A 309-nucleotide genomic window follows, 5' to 3' on the forward strand; every position below is an offset into this window, starting at 1 on the left:
AATGCTTATTTTCTTTAGACTTTAAGTGTTTATGGAAAAAGTTTAAATACTTAAATTTTAATACTTTTATTAATATTTCTTAAAGGTATATTAAAACATTAATTTACTATGCATTTTAATAATTTATCTGTTTGAAATAGTACATGTAATTTTAGTATATACCTAACTTAGAAAAACTAATTAATAATTTTGATCAAGGGTTGACAGTTTTACATTAAATTTAAAGAGCCTCATGTTAAAAAAAATTTGAGAAGCACTGTACTAGATTATACTGTAAAATATCTAAATATATATAACTATCTGTTCCCG

Source organism: Acyrthosiphon pisum, chromosome A1 (genome assembly GCF_005508785.2).
Source record: "Acyrthosiphon pisum isolate AL4f chromosome A1, pea_aphid_22Mar2018_4r6ur, whole genome shotgun sequence".
Taxonomy (NCBI): Eukaryota; Metazoa; Arthropoda; class Insecta; order Hemiptera; family Aphididae; genus Acyrthosiphon; species Acyrthosiphon pisum.